The sequence below is a fragment of the Centruroides vittatus genome, unplaced genomic scaffold, assembly GCF_030686945.1.
Source record: "Centruroides vittatus isolate TY-2023 unplaced genomic scaffold, ASM3068694v2 contig_878, whole genome shotgun sequence".
Taxonomy (NCBI): domain Eukaryota; kingdom Metazoa; phylum Arthropoda; class Arachnida; order Scorpiones; family Buthidae; genus Centruroides; species Centruroides vittatus.
The window spans coordinates 823,145-847,027 of NW_027122570.1; the positions used below are offsets into that span (position 1 = coordinate 823,145).

Consider the following 23,883-nt stretch of genomic DNA (forward strand, 5'->3'; position numbering starts at 1 on the left):
AGGTTTTGTACTGATTTGATCTTTAACAGATCCGAATGAATTCAGTTGGGTACTAACAATGCTTAATAGTCACGTTCGGTTTGTAGAATGCATTTTAATCGATGACCTACAAATTTCATCTTATTCTTCGCATGAATAATAGTCGAAGAAAATAATAAAAATTCAACATCTTAACTCAAAAAAAATAATTCATTTTGCGTGTAAATTAAAGATGCATAATAAATGAGAATTTTCATTTGATATAAAATAAAATCTATTACCCTATAGGTTAATAGTAGTTATAAATGTTATTTACAGGTACTACACAGTAGAGTATTATTATGTATTTAAAAGATTAAATCAATTGTATATAATATAATTACGCAAATTTTATTTAATGTCATTTATTAACTTTCAATTTTTAGGATCGTTCATTAGCAGAAAATCATAATGTAAAATTGGTTAATAAATTTTCCAAGCGTAACAAATAGGCCTAAGCTTAAGTTATTTCAAAAGAGTAGTGGAAAATTGTTTCAGTTACGATAGCTTTCTTGTAATGGAAACCTATTATTAAATGATAATTTCTGCTTCTTTATTTCATATCCCAGTTCCATAAGCAAAAGATTTTATGAAGTCTATTTTATAAATCTAATGTTTATTTTACAAACTTTTTCTTAAAAACCAGAATTAAATGCAGTTGATTGAATGTCTTTAGAATTTCGATTAAATGAAGATTAGGTTGTCCAGAAAATTTTTTCATGAAACTTTCAATATATACGAAACTATTAATACATTTTTAACTTTTAACTTACACAAAGTTTAATTATGAATAGGATAAAATAACAGTAAATGAAAATATGAGCCATACTTTCTCAAATGAATATGTAAATAGCTTTTGAATGTTTATAATTTTATTAAATAAAGTCATTTTTTGATAACTTACAATAGAGCCAAATCAAAGACTAATTGAAATGTAAAATATTTCAATCAATAACAAGTATTTAACTAAAAGTATTTCATATGCTAATATTATTATGCTTATTACTCTACACATACAGGTTCGTGCAATGATTATTTTTTTATTTCTCCAGAAGAAAACGTAATAGTCCTATCCGTTTATTGTATCATTTGCAATAGATGTAGAAGACAAGTATCATACATACAGGTGGTCCTCTCTTCTAGCAAGCATGCGTGCACATACCCCATTTGTCATACGACGCTTTAATAGCATTCCACCGTTTGATTAGGACACACGAATAGTCCTTATAGTCTAAGTTGCCGTTTATCATAAATGCGATGTGGTAATATCTTGTAGTTTGGTACTTTTGTTCAGTTAATTATGATCTTTGCTTTCTTCGATGATGTGCCTAACTTCGATTGAAGTCTTTTTGAAACTAATTCCTTTAGACATAATTCTTTCATTGTTATTTTAATTAGTCCATTTAACTTTTATGCAATAAAGTCTAAACCAACGATAATTAAGCAAAACGATCTTGCGTGTAGATCTGCGTGAAATTTTCAAATGATAATACGTTTAAGCTGTAGATAAGAGTACAACTTTAAGTTAAAAAGAAAAAAAGTGTAGAATGTTGTAATATTGCTTTATATTTATAAGATACGAATCTTTAATTTAAAAAAAAAAATTCAATTAATCTAAGAGGTATTGAACCAAACAGCTTAATTCTTAAACTTCAAATGTTTAATCACGATAACGATCCTATCATCAAGCTTAATTAAAATTTGATATAAAATTATGCAAATTTATATAAAATTTTGAATATTTACATTAAATCTTTCTTGTTAAAGTTTAATTAATTTGCAGTTTTTTCCTTTCAAAGTTTTTGTACGCAGAAGTGATTTCATTTATAGAATTATTTTATTTAATCAACATAATTTTAATTTATGCAATATTGTTTTAACTTTAAGAAGAACATTTCAATAAAAAAATGTTAATATGTGCATTTATTAATATAACATAAATAATTTTATAATATCTGATTATAAAATTGCAGTTTTTTTATAAAATGCATTTTTATAATCAAATATTACTTTCAAAAATAATATCAACATAATAAAGCATTTATCTATTGACTTTATGCGCAGGCTTTTTATACCAATATATTTTGTAAAGCTACTAAGAAAGCTATTATAAGTTTAGTCAAAATTCTCTTTGCAATTTATAAAATATTTGATAGAAAGGAATCAAAATTGTTTTCTTAGAAATAATACGAAATCAATTTCAATATGTTCATTTACGTAATTTTTATTCAATGAACAAAAGTACACAATTTTTTTTTTATTATTGAGAAGAAACTTATTTCTTGACGATCGAATACAATTTCAGTTCATTCCTAATGTATAGAGTCTGTTAGATGACATCACTAATCAGTTACTTCGATATTTAAGGAATGTAATATAGGCCCTAATACTGTTTATTAAAATCAAATAAATAATTATAGAAGTTTGAAATAAGAAACAGATGAATTCCTATTTATAATTTAGTTAATCGAATGACTATAGCTTGTGCATTTATCTTCTAAATATGTGATCTTTTCGAATTATGACATTGTCGATTATAAAAGACGTCACCAAAGTTTATTTTCATCATTATATTAATAATAATTTTTTTTCTCTTCAATGCTATAAATTTCATACAAGCTTAATTATAATAATAAATTGTAAAGTTAAAAGAAGTTTCCATTACGCGCCGTACAGAATCTGAAAGAAATGTTATCAATGCAATTTATCGAATTCCTTTTGTTAGTTAGTCTGCAATTTCGTAACATGCATTTACCTACAGATGCATATTTTTTATTTAATTTACAGATCTATTCCAAAGTGTTCAATATCTAAAAGTTACAGGAAAACAAATCTTTTAAATTTTTTTTGTAAAATCTTAAAAACATTAAATTATAAAATTTGTAACAAAATATGAGAGAGAATTAATATCATTATTAATTAATTTTTAGATTACAGGTTTTGTATGTTACGCATTAAAAGTATAGGATTAGTTATGGATGTTGCGATATTCAGATAATAAAATTTTGAATGGCGACGTTCTTTTTGTTGATGAAATAACAAACGTTTAAGATATGTTTAAATTTAAAATTAATGTTTACCAATTCTAACTTCATAAGTAAATCAGTATGAAAATAGTAGCCTATAGAAATACTACAAAATTTGTCTTCTATAAAATACTGCAATGAGCGTAGTATTATTTAGTAAGTAGTGTTTCTATATTATTTTTAATTTAGATATTCAAAATAAAATATTAATTCGATTAAATAATTTCATATAAAATAAATTATTATTCTTATTATTGAAAGATAACAAAATTATTTTTAAAATGATCTATTTAGAATAAGTACTAACGAATTAAAAATTTAGTTTAAAAATTGACTTAAAGAATATATTTAAAGATCAAATAAATAGGATGAAAATGAATCTCGATTCATAGAGTATCTGCCGTATTTGTTTATTAAATTTAAAAACCGATTTATAAATTAATTAATCTATTTAGGGCACTGCCTAACAGTAGCTTAGGAAAAAAAAAAAAAATTGTTATAGTCATAGATTTAGGGAAATTCTATTACACAAATACGATATAACTTACTCCGGATAGTTCCGAATACTGTTAAATTTACCGATATGTAACATTTCTTGTTATTAAAAAATTACGGGCAAAGTTTAAAAAAAAAAAAAAAATGGAATGCCACTAACAGGAATCGAAACAAGCGTCACTGCAATTACGTGTAAGCTGTGAGTTTTCGTCTGCCACCAATGTTGAATAAAGATTGAATAGGCTACAATATGTGGCTTTCTAGTTACAGAGATCGGCAACCGACACGTCCAAATATAGCCCTACTCGCTAAAGCGTCATTTGTGGACACAGTCACAGTCCGGTGCTCCAGGCAGATATAGGGTGGAACAGCATTTGTCAAACTCGTCACGTTAGATGGTAGCCGGTTACAAGGTAATATTAACGTGAAGTAATAACAGTTCTTCTGATGTAGCTTCAAGTACCTCGGGTTGATGTAGGCCTATAGCCAGCAGATTCCAACAAAGCGAATTAAACCACTGTAAAGATGTAAGTAATTTGATAACAGAACAAACTATTTAAAATATTTCGGAGATAATTTCTCTGAATTGTTTCGATCACTTAATTCCATATCAAAATGAAATAATAATATAATAATAACAAGAATTGATAATAGAATTATGGTAATGCAAAGAATGATTTTTAAAATGTTTTTTTAAAATTCTTTAATGATAAACATTTTATTAGCTTTTGATTAAATTATATTTAGAAGATAAATATGGAGATAAATAGATAAATGTCAATTTAAGATGATATTCTTTACAAAACAATAGAATAATATTTTTTGAAGAAAATATTCTGAAATAAATTTATGACATAAACTTATATTTTCTAATAAACAATCAACAATTCAACGAACTCTTGCAATTAAAACAAATTAAGTTTCGATTCACGATCGAGTTAATAAATTCAAATAAAATTAACCCTTTTATAGAACCTATATTTACATATCTAATAATCCATAATTGAGTGTGATTATATATCATTGTATAATGAAAACAATGCCACGTTAATATGTTAAAAAAAGTAAGAGAATCTCCAATATAGTACGAAGAATTTCGATTCACGCACTAATTCTGAAGGTGGCAGCCCCCTACTGGCCTTCTTATGGTACTTTACTGCCATGCACCACAGCCTCCGACTGCGGAGCGGCGCCCAGCTGCTTAGCATGTTGAACTTCGGCCATGGGCGCTGTTTGCAAGTATAATATGTTGTTTGTCCCGAACTATTCTCTATCTAAACTGTCTAACGTGACGAGAATTATAAAACTGGCCAACTGGGGTCTATGTCCAGACATGGGTGAAATTAATGTGTACATAAAAGTAACTAAACGGAGACGAATAAATTAATGAAAAGATTAAACAATCGTCATTTTTGGTTATTTTGTATTTAGGAGAGAGGAAAACTTTATATTAGTAGATTCGTTGTGAAAAAAACTTTTCGAATGGCTTTAATTATATCGTTATTTAATATAAAAGGGTTGCTCTGAATCGTGAAAAGTTATTATTATTGCTAGCAGGAAACAGAATTATAACCTCATTACATTTGTGATTTTATATCCTTTATAAAAGCACTGTCACGTAAATAATATGTATTACTCAACTCTTTGAATGAGAAATGATTAAAAAAATAATAAGAAATAATGAAATAATATATTCATATAACTGGCCTTTACCTTATAAATTTAATTATTGCATAAATTTTTTTCGGGTTATGTATGTCAAACGTTTCTTATCTGTTATGAAAAAGAACTACTGATTAACATTATGTTAAAGAAAATTAACATTAATATGCAATTTTAAGTAGTAGTCTCGTGTAAAAGCTATCTTAATAAAGAATTTTATCAAAACTATCATAAATCAAAAGGTTGAATTACTTGGAAAAAAATTAATCGCGAAACTATAATAATTTCTATATAGTTTAGTATGTATTCATCTTTAAAAACTATAATTTGACCCAATTATGGGCGGTATATTTTTAATTAACAATCGAAATACAGTAAGAGAAATCAAATAATTGTAAATCGTAATCGCCAATAAGATAATTGTTTATAGTGTTTAATTATTTATTTTTTATATTCGAATATTTATTTGTCATCAATTCGATCTTAAGAACATTCACTCGAAAATAAATACAAGGTTACGCTTATAAATGCAGCAGATGGGCTAATTAAAATTTGAAAAATTAATTCGTTATCATACAAAGATTAATACGAAATGTTTTTTGAATTATTCAAATTGATTAAATCAACGTGCCAGAATATTATTTACAATGAAAATAATCGTCTAATTAATGAAGATTTAACTTCAAAATGACCCTGTTTTATAAAAATATGATTATTTTAAAACTAGATATTTGTTTTAAACTCTATTTTGTAAACTCTAAATATAAACTTCCGCTATTTTTACATCTCTGGCTGAAAATAAAAGCGAAAAAAATAAAGAAAGAGAAACAAAATTACAATATTTTGATCTGTAATCATTTTGTTTTCTGCGGAATGATCGTGTCTTCAGAACGCAAAATCAGAAACAAAACCTGTATGCAAGTCATGTCGTCATCGATGGCAAAGCTTTCTGGAGGCGTTGTCGGGGTCAAATCGTTCAGGAATGTGGTAATTCAGTAGTCGACAGTCTGTTAGGGTAGCCTAAGGACAACATAGTAGGGGAAGCCACAGGTTTGTAGATGTAAGATGGCTTGAAAAGTAGCCCAAAATTAATCCTGGAATATTAATTACCGATAGGCCATCTGGAGGAATAAAATTTGATTGAAAACCATTAAACTGTAATTTATGAATTCGAATCGAGATATCGTTCCGTAAATACATATATACGTAAATATCTATTTAGAATTTTTACGTGTAAAGGTTAATTATAGTTTAAGGGACTCAAACGGCGTTAGACTGCATTGTTGACTTAACCCATCTTTGACTTAACCTTGTCTTTTAGTGCATTTATGACTAGAGTTATTCTATACTTTAAGTGCATATTTTTGAAGGTAAAACAATCTAAGAACGACCAAAAAATTATCTATTGGCAAATTTACATTTCTAGAAATGCTATATAATACTCATAACTGATTTTAAAATCTAAATAATAATCAAATTACAAAGTCAAAATATTTCTATAATCATCAATGTATTGAATATAAAATATTTTTTATAATATCTAAAATGTAATCGTTGAATTATGGCAAGATTATCATTAAATTACTATTTTTATTGAGGAATTCCATTAAAAAAGTAATAGGCCTATAACAAGTTTATGCGTTTATGTAATTCCGCTTACTAAAATATTTTAATACAAGAAAAATACCCTTTTAAATAAATAAAAGACCAAAATTATGTAATTATAATATTAAATACACAATAGTTGAAGTTTAAATTCTTTATTCAAGTTTCGTTTATTCGATCATAGATTTCAGTTTCATTGATAAAGAAGTTTATATGCCTTTAATTTGAAACTGAATTTAAATTTTTATGAAACTTAAAGTTTTACATGTGATTAATATATTTATTTTTCATTTTTCCGTTGACTTGTGTTACGTTTTTAGTAATGAATAAACTCGTGGTTCTAAATTGCTGCATTTGCAGAACTTAATATTACGTTTAATAATCACTCTGAGCGAAAAAAATTATACAAAGTGTCCAGAATTAACTTGACAGTTTAATTTTTCCAAATGAAAACATTTAAAGTTGGACATAAAAGAAAATAATATGTATTTCTACATCATATTTGCAAATAGCATACGACCTTTTCAAAACATTATGAATAATAAAAGACCGAGAAGAGTAATTACTTGTTTTCATTGAACAATCATCAAAGTCGAATAACCTGAAAAGTTAACAAGTCCTTTTAAAAAACGTAGACATAATTCGTAAACTCGCGAAAAATCAAATAAAACTTCGTTTTAAAACTGTGTTTAACTTGAATGTACTATAATTACGAACTAAACGGTATTATATTTTTGCTGGCGAAGGACAATTAAAAGTTCTAACAGAGATTATCTAACGAAGCAGATAGATGTAATTTATATAATTAAACTGTACTAAAAGCTTCTAACTTAGGCGAGGTAATTAGCCAATGGTATCTGAAAAATGCTAGACGAGATGAGGAGAGGGAGCACGGAGTGCTTTTAAAATTAATAGTAACTTAGTTTAAAACTGGCATTTCTAGCTATTTTATAAATTTTTAACCATTAGAATAGATATTTACAACATTTATTTTCAAAATTTGCCCAAGTGTAAGTGTTTATATCACAGTAATTAATCATTTAGAAAAGAAAGTATGTTATGCGAGTCTATGGAATTATCAGTTGGTCTTAAACCTAGCATCAAATTGAATTAAACAAATTTCATTAATAATAATAAGCTTACTGACATTAGACACCCGCTCTCCGACGAAGTGGAAGTCTTATTAATGTCGATTATTTCAAATTGATTCCGTATAGAACGAAAGGAGATAATAGTTGGGAAGATGTATTATTGTTTTATAAACGACACGAAGACCATCTGGCAGACGCAGAAGTTTCTTTTATGGAAGAAATATACGTCTTTTATCTTTTCTTAATGTCTTTTTATATGATTCGAGTGTTACGTCGGAACCCCCGTCGACCTTTGCCCTTCAATCGTAACATCTCTAATGAACTATAGTAAAATGAAGAACGGCGGCGAAGTATGATACCTCAGGAAAATTCTATTGGACGATTGGCTTCACGTAGTCGTTTAAGCGTGACAAAACCACGCCCCCTCGAGAGATGTGATAGAAGGAGCGAAGTGCCACCGTTATATGGAGTGATGGATAGGGATGCCAAGAAAGCGTTGACGGCTCTTGCTCACTCTCATCTGTGATTCAAACGTTGTCTCTTTGTATGGATTTAATTAAGTTCAAAATGTTATCTCCTTTTCGTAATTAAACGACGACATTCGGAATTTTCTACAGTATTAAGCTAAACCCAAATAGAATTTTTTCTCTTTTTTTTATAAAATTAGGTCAAACTCCCCTTTTTTTGTTGTATCGATCCCTCGATTAGGCTACTATTACTTCGAATGATGAAGTATTCTAGCTACGAATTAAAACAATCTATATGCTAATTATATTTACCTTATTTAAGAAAATCTCATTTCTTAAAATTCAATGTTTTACTTTTTATTTTTATTTAAAAAGTTAATAAATATAATAAGGATTTTAAAAAATTTTCTGTTATATTAAGAAACTTCAGTATTAAAACAAAAGTTAAAGTTAAAAAGCTGTAAAAATTCGTTAAACGTAAGTCATAATTTTATATAAAAGCATTAAGTATTTTAAGAATTTTATTTTTTATTATAATTTTTAATATACAATAGCATAATTTATATCTAAACAATTAATTCGATTATTTATTTATATATTAATTATTTATGTGTTTAATTAAAAATTATAATAGTTTAAAGTTTTAAAACAACAATTAAAGGTAAAGCGCTGTTTTTACATATTATAAAGGTATTTAAAGTAGGACTTTAGGTTGTGTTTGTATATATAAATACTGTATAACTTGTATTAAATATATAGGCTATATCTAGTTTATGATCGTAAATATAGATAAATTTGGAAATTATGAACTGTAATTTTATAATTTGACTAAAATGTAATCAAAAAGCTAATTTGCTTAATATTCAATCATATTTGCTATATAGAATCACTTATTTCGATATTTAACAAACGACAGAAAAAAAGCAACTAAAAAATGAATTGGAAAACAAATTGATTTAAAAAAAATACGAACTTATACCCGGTAACTTATTACAGAATATATTTTAAAAGGTTAAATGTATTAATTTAGTATTTAATATAACGAATTAAAAGTAGGCCTATTTATATTCATTTCATTCACAGACATTAGTGAATAAATTTATTGCAAAGATAATTATTCTATTCAAATATGAAAAAGTTAGTAAAATCTTAATAAATTGTTATATCTAGCACACAATAAAAAACAGAATACAATAGAACTGTAAGAAAAATTTGAAACATCTTTGAATTTAAAGGTCTTTAAACTTTGAATTTAGAATTTTAATCAGTTGAACACATAAAATATATATATCGCAATGCAGTTGGTGAATACTTAATGAGCTATCGATGTCGACCGACGAATGAATGTGACAATAACAATCGGACCAATTTCGAAAAATATAACAGTTTATTAATTGAAATAACTAGCGAATGTCACGTAAACTAAGTCCAAATATCATCGTAATCAATGATTTTCATTATTTTTTTATATGTAGATATAAATTTTCGGTAAAGTTTAAATAATTTTTGTAAGTTACAATTGCCATAAAGTTTTGAAATTGGTCATGAAATCTATTCTTATTTCGGCATAAAAATATCTAACGGAATAGCAAATGTGTATATATTTTTTTAATTTTTCATTAAAAGTATGGGTCAATACTCTAGAAACGAGTTATCTATGAGCAACCTATCCAGGAAGGGTAGCCATTCGTCTCTGGCTCGAGTCACGAATAGAGGCGGGTAACTTCACGTAGCCACGTGCGTTTAACAAGCGGCGTGCGGTACTAGTGTCAAGTGGCACGCTCGGCCAACTACGGCGATGACAAGATTGTGTACACTTTCGACGTCATCACGTTTACCTGGATTCATTCATCTGGCTCTTTTGATAAATTATCTTTGCTTAAGTTGATATAATCAGCTGCACAATAACAATATTATCCACGACCTTAACACGCGTCCTACTTTAAGCCTTTCATTACGTTAACCGCAACCATAAATTTATCGTCTTTATTTAACTAAATGATATAAAATCTAGAAACATTTGTACGAATGGCATAAATTGTTTTAATTTCTACGTATCGAATGCGCTTGGACTGGTCTGATTAAAATACGAATTAAATGCATTTTTCATTCGTATAACTATGACAGAGTATTTTAAATTACAAATCGGGCTCGGACTATATTTCTATAGAATAATTTATTCTAATAATAAGTTTTATTTTCTAGAAAAGCTATAACTTATAACATTCTTCGTACATTTTTAAGGAATCGCAGACCGAAAAGCATGATGTGAAGAACAGATTCGCAACTCAATAAGCTATAAAATATATTAGAATTCCATTTGATAAACTATTAAATTTGTGTCGTTAAATTATTATATCAAACAAAATATTCTTACAGAAGATCCATTAATGTAGAGAGTCTTTTATTCTACGGATCATAACAAGTGTTGCATTAAAAGTAAAAGAAAGAAAAGGCCTCGAGGCAACGCCTGGCCTTCGTTGATCCCGTGTGGGTAATCCTAAATGATCGCAACTAAACGATGAGCGGCCTCACAACAAGTAGACAATGTTAGTGTCTGCTTTGTCTGCTAACCCCCACTATATCGTCCGTGCAGAGGAAACGCCCAACGATTCTTTCGCGCCCCACCCTGGAGAAACGCTCGCGTATAATTTGACAGTTACGCATATAATATCTAGGGAACGGCATTTGACATTACACACCATTAGATCAAGAAGAGGTTATGTCGAGATTATTTTTGAATTTCCCGCAGGCTGAGGTGGAAAGTTAAGAGGCCGAATGAGGTGCAGTAGCCGTCATCGATACATCCCCAGCTACTGTCCGGCCTCTTCACTGCCGTTAGGCTTGGCAGATTAGAGTTGTGAGCTCCATCCCTTTCCCGCCACTATCATTCTCTCTATTATTTCTTCCAGCTTATAACAATAACGCTACTCCGTTTTTTAAAACATTCTGTTTACGTATACTTTTATCGGATTTGGCATCTGTTTTCACCCTCATTTTTTCATTTTAAAACTTTTTAAGAGAAAAATTTAATATATATATAAGTATAAGTAAAGAAACATAAATCTGTTTAAAGACTGTTATGTATGTATTTTCTATATATTTTCATAGTCTTTATATTAAACCTTTTAGTTAAATTTTAATCAATCAAAATCACGGGTTTAACAATTACATTATAAAGTATCACCGAGACTCCACTATACAGTACTGTACAATATATTGACTAGATTTTTATATCCACTGTAATGTTGCTTAACTAAAAGTCATAAAACTATATTAAAAAATCCATTTTCTCATTGTTTTTTTTCTATTTTAAAAATTACAGCCAATTTTTAAAACTAGAAAAAAATTAATAAATATTCTTAAATTAAACTATTTAAGTTAAATAATATAGTAAGGCCGACAGATTTCAGAGGAAAAACATTAAAAAATGAATATAAATAAAAGTCCCTATTACTTTACTTTTAACGGATATTCTTCTATAGATATAGAGAATGTATTATACGTTTACAATGAACTTTTTAATCAAACTTTGATAAAAAATATATACCTGTATGAATTTATTTGTAAATTATATATCATGGAGATAGAAATTATAATTTATAGACCTATATCAAACCGAATTTACATTACAGAGAGAACAGTGTCGGTCAATTAGAGAGCTAATGAATTCATTAAGTGTATTCAGTAGTTAATTGATGAATTCTAATGGATCTCATTAAATCTTGAAAATAAGAATTAAGTGAACCTTGTTGAATCTTATCTTTGGATCAAAATGGAATGACCGAAGAACATATCTCCCTATCTTTTAGAGGAACGAACGAAGAAACTTCACTTTCGAACATTGCGTAGGCCTAATAGTGTAGACCCACATAAAAATACTTCTAATTATGAAAATTATAATTTTAGATGATTTATATACCTCGTCGAATTAAAGAGAAAATTTGAGCGACTATTTTCTTTTACATTCAGAGATAGTGATAATGGTCTACTTCAGCAATTACAGAATATTTTCTGCTCTAATATACAGTATATATTATTTATTTTTTATTTTGTACGTTTCCCTTAAAATAAATTATATTTCTTACTAATCTCTACAATAGTAAGGATAATAAATGTTAAACACTTAAATTTATAAAAAAAATTTTTTTTAGTAAATTAGTAATAGAATATTAAGAAAAAATAAGAATATTTTATGTATTGTATTTAAAATAAATTGTTGTTTGAAAAAAAAAATTAAATAAGATTTTATATTTAAATATTCAAAGTATATTTCTATAATACAATGTAATAAATCTTCCTTGGAGTTTTAACAAAAGTTATTTTAAGAAAACTTATTTTTGAACGATAAATTCTTGATTCGATAGAGCAATTTTCAGAGTTACGCGGTTACATCATAAATTTCAATTTGATTTTTTTTATTTTTTATTTTTATTTATTTTTATTTTTTTTTTTAGATAGATAGATAGATATCTTTATTTGGCGTAGAAGGCTTTCGCCTGTTACAGGGGCGTTTTGTTTAAACGCATATTTATACACATATAATAGCATCTCAATAACATTGATATTTTCTACTTACTAATCTATAGAATTTCATTAGTATTTGTCACAATTATGATTCAGTAGATTGTTTAACTTAATTATATAACATATTAACCATTTATCAAACATCTTTTAACTCTATATATTATTTCTTTACTATACTGCTCCATATCATTTGTATCATCCAAAAAACAGTTTAATAGAAAAATCATTTTTATTTACTATCTTTGATAGCTGCATTATCCAACTTCGTCTTAAATCCATTTCCCTTGATATGTGGTGTAGTGAAAACAGTAGTTTTGTTGTTATATCTTATGCCTTAATAATTTTTTGTAGAAACATCAAATATCTTTTTATTAGTATAGTATTTAATCTGAGTCTATTTGTTTCTAATCTTAAGGCGCTGCCCGGAATATTGTATTCCAACTGAAATATCTTGCGAGTAGGTACATTCTGTATTTTTTCAAATTCATTAAATTTATCCATGTTCCAAATTGGGACTGCATACTCCATTGAATTCATCACAATCGAATTAAAAAGTTGAACAATTGTACCTAAGTTCTTTAGTTTAGCCTTGCAGAATAAACCTATTACAATTTTTGCGTTGTTTAGTGTATTTTTATAATGTTTCTCAAACGAGAGGTTAGGTGTATACATTAATCCTAAGAATTTATTTTCCTTGACTATTTTAACGCCCCACGGGCGATCAAACCTCTTTTTGTGGTGAGCATTGCTAATTATTACGCTATTATCTTGCTCTGGATATTTTATTTCCATATCACTAGATTTTAAAATCCAAGTTTCTAGAAATCCAATTATTTTATTTGTGTCTAGGAATTCTCTTATCGTGGTTTTAATATTTTCCCTCTTAGCCCTTGAGTATTCCAAAAACTCATCATCACATTATTTTTTTCTCTTGTTAAAGTTCCTGCTTTTTTCTCACCCAGTTCACTATCTTTGGCTATCAACTCATCTCCATTCACTTTACTATTATTATTTTCTATATTATTCTCCATTCTCCATTTTTTCTGTGTTATATTTAAGTTATCTTTTGTTTTTACTAATCTTATATTATATTTGTCTCTAAAAAATGATTCACCTGAATTATTTCTTTAGTATTCAAATCGTATGTATACATTGTATTTTCTTTTAAGAAGTAGTCATCTCTTATTTTTATCCTGTTGTCACCCGATTTCTCTAGTTTAATCTGTTTGAGTAATAATTTTTTCCTAATCCTTGATCTCAAACATAAGTCAGTTGAGATTATTATTTTTTTCTTTTCGTCCGTCATTTTAAATCTTGTTGTCCAGAATTTACTAAGAATTAGGTTTCTATCTTTAACCGATTCGGTCATAACCTTAATTACTTGATTATGTTTTCTATTTCCTAGTTGGATGAGACCCTCAATTTCTATCCAGTTAAGTTCTAAGTTTTCTTTTATAAATTTTTTCAACTCTTCTACATATTCCGAGGTTTTGAATGGAAAATTAAATATTATTAGGTTCTTCTTAGTCGTCTCGTTTAACATTTTATCAATTTCAAAATCCACCATACCTTTTAGCTTGCTATGCGAGTCAGTTCTTTCTTCTAATGTACGTATTTTTTTACACATCTCTTTCATCTCTTCCTTGAGCTTTATATTTTCTTCGTTCATATTGTTGATTTCGGCTCTCATAGAACGGATCTCGGAGTTCAGACGATCAAATTTGTCCTGGATCAATTCATAGACTGATTTTAGTGAATATTCAGGTTCAGTGGTACATGGTACTAGAGGATCTTCTGTCGCTTCAAAAAAGTCTTTGATCGTAGCATACCTCGAAGTGTCAGCAGTATTCTTAAAATGTTCCTCAATCAAGTATTCTCTTCCTGATATTTCGGTCGTCTGATTATTTCCCTCGATATCCGTTGTAACCTCTTTACGTGGTCTTCCTCGTCCCCTTTTTTGCATAACTTCTTGTCTCGGTAACGGAGGAGACCGAGGGAAAGGACCGGGATTTAACTCTACACCAGCAATCACCAACAAAATAATAATTATTATTCGAGTTAATAACGCATTTAAACTTCTCATTTCTATTCTACACTTCATATTATACTGTAAAACTTTCATATCTAACATCGCCATCAATTTGATTTGATATTATTTATTTTTAACATTTTCAATTAATCTGTATTTAATATTTTAATGCTGCTTTATCAAAGAGTATGAATTAAGTTACTTGCTCCCATCCAGTTCAATTATTTAAGAGGTTAATGTGACCAATAAAATAAACATTAATTATCATCAAATCTAGACCTAATGAAGGATTATGCTTGATTTGGTAAGAAAGTTAATCTAAGCTTATCGTTTAAAAGAATAGCTAATGATGTTAATATTGCAAATAAAACTAATTTATGATTGTGGTAGTCGAATATGATGATTATTTATATCTTAAAAATGAATTATTATTAAAATCTATATAATTAGATATCTTTATTTATTAAAAATATTGATAGATGAATAAAACAGAATCAGAAAATCACATTTAAGTAACATTTAAGTTAAGTTTGTCAATATTAAAATTCGTTTCTTAAAATAAATTTCTTTTCTTAGAAGAAATTTTAAAAAATCGAAAAAAGCAACGAAATTTTTTTATAAAATGTAAATAATCTGCATTATTAATTAATGAGAAAAATATTTGATGAAAAAATTATGTTAATCATTCGTACTGTTTAATATAATAAACTTTCTTTCAAACATAAATTTTAATTGAAATAAACACATATTACAGTCATTCACAATCCATTTTAATTAATTTCACTGATTAAATAATTAAATTAAAATAAAAAGATAGAATAAGAAAAGTTAGATAAGTGTGCCAGGTAGTAAAAACTTGTGTTGCACCTTGGCCACGTGCCTTAGGTTGTTGACCTAAGTAAGCCATAGTGGATTGCTAATTGTGACGTTATTGTAAAAGTTTAATAGCTTTTGTCACACTAAATTAATTATTTATTATTTTCAATGCCTAACTCTACCTTTGATTGCGATCTAGTGATTAACTATTATTAAAAAAAATCATTCACTATCTGTGAAGTCCACTCCAATCGGTGAATTGTCACATTATATTAAAAGCATGTCTTATAATTAAAAGAAGAAAAACAAAGAAGATAAAGTCACCTTCAAAAAAGTAAATACGTTACATCTCAATAAGATATTTTCAAAATGTGAAAGTGTCTAAATTAAACGTAAAGATGTCATGTGAAAACCTATTATTTAATCTTCAGCGATCACCAGTTAGACAGCCATAAACTAACTTACAATACACTTAAATGAGACGCCAGTAATTCTACGAAGAAATAAAATATATAAGTTAATTTATTTTATTTTGTTTCAGTAATAATAGATTACTAAAAATACATAACATGAAATAAATCAGTTATTATCATCATTATTTACGCAGATTATTTACGTTTATTACTCAATTTATAAACTAAACTTGATAAATAAAGAAATTATAGATCCAATATAAATCAAATAATTTAATAAATAATGAACAAATTAATGCATTCATTACCATTTTTGTCATTTATAAATGAGGACAATAATTTTCTATAATGGCAAAATTCATATACTTAATTTCAAAGGAGTTTTATTGAATGAATAGGATACTATACATATGTAATGATTAGTACGCAAGTAGATTAAATACGTTGAATAAAGGGTCAATAGTCTTATCATTCAACAGTTCAGTATATTGTTAGGCATCTGCCTACGATTTAAGACACACTTTATGATTTCACACCTATTATAATCAGAGAATTTAAAAGCATTCTACCGGATAATAGCTACAGAATAAATAGAATTAAAACAAATAATTTAATAATTTAACATAAAAAATAATAAAACAATTTCTTTAAATGTATATCTTTCACAGAAAACAAACTCAAAAACATATTTTTTTGAAATTCCATAAAAGTATATTCCAGTAACTTATAATATATTTGCATTTTACACAAATGTATTATATATATTTTAAATGAATTTATTATTTTCAAAACATATAATTCGTATCTATTTATTAATAACAATATCTATAAGGATTAATATTAAAAACTAGCTTTTATCGAATATTTCGAATGTATAGAAAAATTGGATGATCCAAAAGGTACTACTATTACATATATATATATAATTATCCATCGGAAAACAACATATTTGGATAATCGACCTCTGAGAAAATTATTGCATTTAAATATCTATTTACATTTTTAATATGGATTACAAATGAATAAGAACCGTTAGACAATAAGAAAAAGCCGATTACTAGCATCGACAGCCGATTATAACGGCTAAATAGAGTCATAGAGTTGTTATAGAATTATAGAGTTAGTTTAAATAATACGAGCCATTAAAAACCTAAAGCATTGTCTGTCTACATCGAGAGTCTTCTCAAATATTGAGAATTACGTAGTCTTAATTAAATCAAGCTTTCAAATTTCATTCATTCTCCATTTTAGACAAATAAATAAATGAAAAAAGATCAGAAATTTTATATATTTTTGACTATAGCTTCAAAGTTCTACCTATTCGACATAAATTAAAAGCGCGATTAAATGAGTGTTATATATTACAATCATTTAAAACCCGATTGTCCTGCATGGATAAAAGTGTAACATATTCGTCTCTCACGTACTGTACAATCATCAAAGATTGCAGAAATTAAATGACACTGTAATATTCTTTGATATTTCATGGATATATTTACACCGAAATAATAACGTAATAAAAGCTTGAATATCAATTTACTCAAAACTTTGATTTCGTAACATAACACCTTCATCCACTCGTGTCTTGAATTATATTTGGCACTTTGAAAGAGTCATTTGAAGACATTAAAATGTATTATCTGCGTTATTAATAACAAATATTCGGGGAGAACTTTAAAATAATAGTCGATAATTTAAAATAATTAATTAATTAGTAAATATGATAACTGACATATATAAAACTAGTCCAAAAATTTTTTAAATGAAATTATAAACAAAATAATGAATTAAAATGTTAAAACTTTAAGCAATCCCGTAAACCATTATATTTTTAATTATATTTATTCATTTCTAATCATATCAGAAACATAAATAAGTTTATTCAAAATAGCAGTTACGGTGATTGGATTTATCCTACACTATTTGAGTTATGTCGTGTGTTAAAGTATGATTTTCATTTTAGTTCTAAAATTAACTACTTTATTAGAATAAATATCGTACTTTTAAAAATATTTTCAAATTTGACTAAATGTTATTAATTAAATCACTTTATCAAATTACTTAACCCAATAAATAAGAATTCTGCCGCATTTTCGTCTGATGAAATATAAACTTGTTTCTGAATTTCAAACTTCACTGATCACTTAATTAACAGGTAGATGATCCCGTCTTGAAACTAACGAGCAGAAAGGATGATATTTATAAGTATTACGAATAAGTCATTTGAAAAGCAATCGGAGTGAAATCGATAAAATAGTCAAACGTTTGAAATAAGTTTTAAAATATTGTTTCGTCTATCAGCAGTCTGACTTTAAAAAACAAAAGAAACAAAACATAGATTTAACAAGCCAGAAGCATTTTCCCTGTTCAGGAGCCCCCTCCGAAAAGTCCCGATTACAATGACAAAGAACACACATTCCCTGTTTGGATCCCTGGCGGGTCGAAGATGGCTAGTCGTGATAAAAATCAGGTATCCGACCTTATGGATATCCTTAGGCGCAACCTTAGGGCTTAATGTAGACATAGGCAAGTAGATAAGAGGGAGTAGGTCCTTTTGCCGTTGATTGGATTGAAGACCCAACCGGTCCGTTTACTTTGCTACAGTCTTCACAATAGGAAGTTTCAAAGAGATGCACGCGTCTGTAACAAAAACATTCTCGAGAACATCCTAAACATTATTTTGAGACAAAGGAAAATGCAACGTATAAGAATAGCGCTTCGTTTGATTAAATTAGAATTTTGCATTATAATATAAAATTAATTTAATTAAAATATGCAAAACTAATTCAAAAATAGACCTACTCTTATCATTTCACAATATAGTTTTTAAGTTCGAGTAAAAAAATGCGATTTTAGAAACGGTAATATTATGCAAATATATCTAAAATAATATAAAAAACGTGTTTGATTTTAATTAACTATTTTATATAAATGAAAAAATAGGTTAAATTTGCGTTTAAAGTTGTCTATTTTTTCGTTTCGTATAAAAAAACATCACTTTTTGCATGACGATAATAAGGAAATAGTAATAAAATTCAATTTGTTTTATAATTTTGCATATTATACTAATATAAAACACGAATAAAATTATTACTTTTAATAGATTTCTTAAAAATAAAGTAAATATATTACAAATACGAATAATTTAAATTATAAAATATCAGTCTATAAACATGTTAGATATAAAAAATTACTAACATAAAGTTACAGCAATGCTCAAAATGATTGAATATAATAAATTATATAAATAATGTAAACAATACGAAACATTATTTTTATATAAAAGAAATTCATATAAAATTTTAAAAACGTATTTTGTATATGTATAAATGTAAACAATTTATAGGCTGATTTATTATTTATAAACATACTTCTAGACTATAAGTCAGTTTTGTAAACGAAGTTTCAAAATAAGCTAATTAAGAATCTTTTTACTCGAATCTCCTTTTTTTTCAATAAGAAAAAGAGGCCTCTTTCTGAAGAAAGGGTATATTTAACTGTCTTAAGCTTTTCAAAAATAGAATTTTGAAAATTACAGTACATTAAATTTAAACCAAATTCTCTCCTTTTTTTTTAAAAGTCTTTCTACAATTCGCTTATCAGTATAGGTTCTTAAACATGACAAAAGTAGCTTTTGCTAAAAACCGATTCCGTAATATTTTGACACGTTGGAATTTTAAAAACTCAGACTATCGTATAGTGTGATATGTATGACAGGTGAGCGCCGCGATGACTCTCACGATACAACATTGATAGATATCACTTTTTTTTTTTTTTTAATGGCTGTATAAAGAGTTACGAATATAATTTACGTGCGGTAAAATATTGAAATGACTGCTTCTCCAATAAATAGCAACAACTTTTATATGTAAACGATACGCGGGAATGGTTAAGACCGGAACCCGTCGAGATGCCAAAAACCGGTTTGGGAACACTTTCGTTTCGTAATTTTTGGCCACATTCCTTCCTACAAGTAAGAAATACAACTTATGCTAAACGAAAAATAAAAATCCAAAGAGTGTTTCCTATATATTCACTTTTTATATATAGACTTAACCCCGATATATTACCTCGATCAAAAAATACCGTGAAAAATTCTTACGTTTTCAAATTGTGGTACAGTAACTCAAATAGGGTTTCGAAGTAAACCGGATGATATATGCTCGCGACATAAAATAAATTTGATTATAACACTGGTAAATAGATACAACATTGACTTAGACAACGAATAAATAACAATTGTGGGTTTTTTGTGCAACGTCTTTATTTCTATGTGAATTATGTTAAATCAGTAGTAGTAGTTTACGTCCTACGGGTTTATAAGTAACGATTTTGCAATCGCGTTTTAGGCCTATATAACTATAACCTTTTTCATTAATCCTACTTATTATTAATTTACGTATACAATATTTTCATTTTGCAACTTAAAATAAAATACATATATTATTTTACGAATTTGTAAAAATTATCGAAATATTATAAACAGGTTTTCGATGAAAACATTAAAAAATTTTGTCTTAATCATTGTATTCATTTTGAAAAGGTTTTAATGAATTAAGAAATGTGTAACTGAATGAATTTTATCCATTATTTGCATTAAATTGAATCTTTAAATAACTAATTAATGAATGAAATCTTAGAAATAAGGCTTATTCATTAATACCGAATATCAAAATGATCGAAAATCAATTACAGGTGATAAAATCTAAACGAAAGATAAATATTAAATGTTTGAATATAAATATTGTTTATGTATGCAGATAAATTTAGGTAATGACTTCTATTAACTTCGGATAATGAATAACGATAATTGATGGTTCAAAATAATGTTTGTAAAGTAGTTAATACAATTATCCCTGGATGGCGCTAATGATGAGAAATTTAATCATGGATATCATTTGGTGTGATTATCACATCCAAAAACCATTTCAAAATTTTGAAAATTAACGAATCTAAATTACATTAATATCTTATCGCATTAATCATCGAAATAAGCGTGATTAACTCCGTGTTTAATTTCTTAGGCAAAAGTTGTAAGATGTTATATTATGTTAATTAATTTAAATGTTTGAATAAATGTCGAAATTTTTTAAAGATATAATTAACAAATATTTATATATCGCATCTTAGTGAAAACAGAGTTTATCTTCCCTAAACTTTTAGCTTATAAATATCCATACATAACTTAGAACAATTATAAAAACGTTTATTATATATATAATAATGAATTGTAAAGATTACTTTCGAATATTTACATTTTTATTTCGCTTTCTTTTAATATTTTTGTACATTTCTATGAACAAAAATTGGATTGTTGATGATAACTTGCGTGAAACTTTCCGATGCAAACAAGGCAAAAGTGTGCTTATTGAATATGAAAGAAAAAGAAATAAATTGTTTGGAAAAATTTGATCACATATATTTCAAGGTTAAATAGAGAAGGAAGTGGCATCTTACCAAAAAATAATTGGCTTCCTGCAGTTCTGAGATTCGTTACATAACAAGAAAACTATTTGTACAGAGCTCAATGCGCTTAAGTATGAGGAAATATTGAATGCACAACTAATAAATAAGATGAATATAAATTTAAAATCATTATGTCTTATAAATAATAATATATTATGAATTGTTCTTTGATGCTTTTGGTTACAGTGTGAATTTGCTTTGGAAAGTTCTTTGAAGCCTTATTAAATTTGATAATTGTAACGTTTTCTTTGGTTATTGTAATTGAACGCGACTTAATTAATTAAATATTAAAGAATAGTTTTAAAAAATTCGATTTTTGGGGATTGAAAAACGAACAAAACAAATAGTTCCTATATTACAGATAATATATTCATGTAAATTAATTCGATTTCCATAAATATAGATATATTAATGATTAAGAAAAGAAAAAATTTACACCTGATAGAATGTTCCAAAATCAAACTATTAAAACAAAACTTCATTAGTATTTCGTGTATAAAATTCTATAATTCAATAAAAGCATTTATATTATATTCTAAATAAAACAAACAAAATTTTAAAAAGAGGAAAATACATTTTAACGTAAGTTTAAATACTTTTCTGCAAAGATTATTTATTTATACAGAGACAATTAAATATAAAATTTAAATCTTTAAAATTATTTCATCGACAATTAAAATAAATGAGTTTTTACTTAGCCTATATACACATATATAATACAGATCTGTATGAGGGCCAATTATCATGTCCTTATAAAAAGATGTAATATCTCAATGCTACTTATATAAATATCTTTATGGTGAATCTATAAAAGGCCGCATCTCACGCCATCAAAGTTATCTATAATTTTACACTATTAACTGCAAGATTTTATCATAATATAATCTATAAAGAAAAAAAAACAAATATGACGTTCTCAAATAACCCAGTTTTCTGTTATAGTCTCTTCTACAGTATTTTATCTTTCATCATTTATGATCTATTAAAAAAATATTACGTAATAATTTACACAGATTACTTTAAAGAATATAATGCATTGTTGCTCCGAAATTTATATTACAAATTTATTAAATTCAGTTGTAAAATAACAACGTTAGAATTGTTAAAAAAAATTTTTTTAAATCATTTTCTTATTTATACGGGATCTTAGTTCTAATTTTATATTAATCTAAAATATAAATTATTAAATATGAATCAATATAATATTTATTTATAAACCTTATAAGTTTATTGTGTTGATACTTGTAGAGTTCACGGTTCGTTAAAACTGAAAGCAGGAAGGAAGCAAAGAAAATAATGATTTATTTTATTTACTATTCGTTTCTTTTATAAACATAAAAATTAGCAATTCAGTAATGCAAAAATGCTTTTATTTAAAAAGTATTTTAATATAATTTTATTGAAATTATAATAATTTGTCGATTTATTTTTAACAATAACTTATTTCTAATTACAAAAGGAATGGACTATTGAAAATTAATTTTTTGAAATAAATACAGCAATAAAAAGTTGTGTGATATTTTTATGTCGTGTTACATTTTTATAACACTTAAACGTTACGGTGCATATTAGTAAATGAACATATCGCGTTAACATAAAGAAATATAGTATGTTGATATCAATTAACGGATTAGTTATTTTATTATTTTTTTCATTTTCATAAAATATTCATACCAATCCGGTTTTTCTGACATTTAGGCTCATAGATCAGCTTTTTATGAAACCTATTAATTACAATCGCTAATCAGGAAAATAATTAAACCGCAAACCAAAATCAAGCACGGCTACTTCACTTAAAAGGACAAATTCTGTAGAAACGATTTAAAATATAATGAATCGAATGAATGAGAAAATAATTTAATCATATTTTTATATTAATATATTAAAAATTTTGTTTACTGATAAAGAAAAATCCACTGAAAAACTGATAAAAAAATTAAAAGAATAAGTCAAAGTACCAATGTAAATAAATACTTTTAAATTTTTATCATTTAGCTACATGTCTTGAAATGTACTTTAATTATTATAAAATTTTAAGGTTATTAATATTTAAATTACATCTTTAATTTGAAATCACCTTTTAAAAGAAAAAAAAAATTGCGAATTTATCAACAAACGTATTTCAAATACGCAACATTAAATGTCGTGTCCTTCGACATTAATGGATGAATGATTACGATGCGATTGATGAAATAGCGATGATCATCACTTTCATCAAGTAAAAATATCTATTGTTTCCGAAATAGTTTTTTTTTTAATTTTACATGA

At 26.6% G+C, this 23,883-nt stretch overlaps 1 protein-coding gene across 8 annotated transcripts in view; it reads right to left on the reverse strand.

Moving 5' to 3' along the window:
- LOC136983191 (transcription factor Sox-13-like) overlaps positions 1-23,883 on the reverse strand; it is a 377,109-nt gene that overhangs the window by 142,390 nt on the left and 210,836 nt on the right. The window lies entirely within an intron of this gene.